The 693-nt window shown below is 34.1% G+C and overlaps 1 protein-coding gene across 1 annotated transcript in view; it reads right to left on the bottom strand.

Moving 5' to 3' along the window:
• GSK3B (glycogen synthase kinase 3 beta) overlaps positions 1-693 on the bottom strand; it is a 334697-nt gene that overhangs the window by 266986 nt on the left and 67018 nt on the right. The gene's annotated exons all lie outside the window — the stretch shown is intronic.

The following is a 693-nucleotide window of genomic DNA, read 5'->3' on the forward strand; positions in this document are numbered from 1 at the left end:
AGAATTATCTTTAGGTATCTTCAAAGGATTGAGAGACAGACCAAAGAAAACACAGAAAGAACCTTAGAAGAATTTTGGAAGAAAATACAAGAGCAAAATGACAAATTAAATGAAAAATCAGAAATGATTCTAAATCTACTGACAGAAATCCAGAAGATTAATAATAAAATTGTCAGAAATAGATAACACATTGGAAGGGCAAAAAAGAACTGATGCGATGAAAGACAGAATTAATGAGATTGAAGACAAATACCTGAATACTTCTTTGGAAAGGGATCAATCAGAAAAAAGATCAAAACAAAACGAAAAAAGCGTAAAGTTCATGTGGGATACCATGAAAAGGAATAACTTACATGTCATTGGAATTCCAGAACAGGAAGAGAAAAACAAAACCACTGAGAAAACTGTCTAAGATTTGCTGGAGGAGAACTTCCCTAAAATGATGAAAGAAGAGAATATATCCATTCAGGAAGTCTAACGAACCCGAAACAGGTTACATCCCAAAAGGAAATCACCAAGACACATCATCATCAAACTCATCAAAACCAAAGACAAAGACAGAATCTTGAAAGCAGCATGAGAAAAACAAAAAATTACCTACAAAAGACAGCCAGTAAGAGTAAGCTCTGATTTCTCAGCAGAAACCATGCAAGTGAGAAGGCAATGGGATGGTATATATAAAACCCTGAAAGA

This window comes from Orycteropus afer, unplaced genomic scaffold (assembly GCF_000298275.1).
Source record: "Orycteropus afer afer isolate SDZICR_OR568_19922 unplaced genomic scaffold, OryAfe1.0 scaffold00114, whole genome shotgun sequence".
NCBI lineage: Eukaryota > Metazoa > Chordata > Mammalia > Tubulidentata > Orycteropodidae > Orycteropus > Orycteropus afer.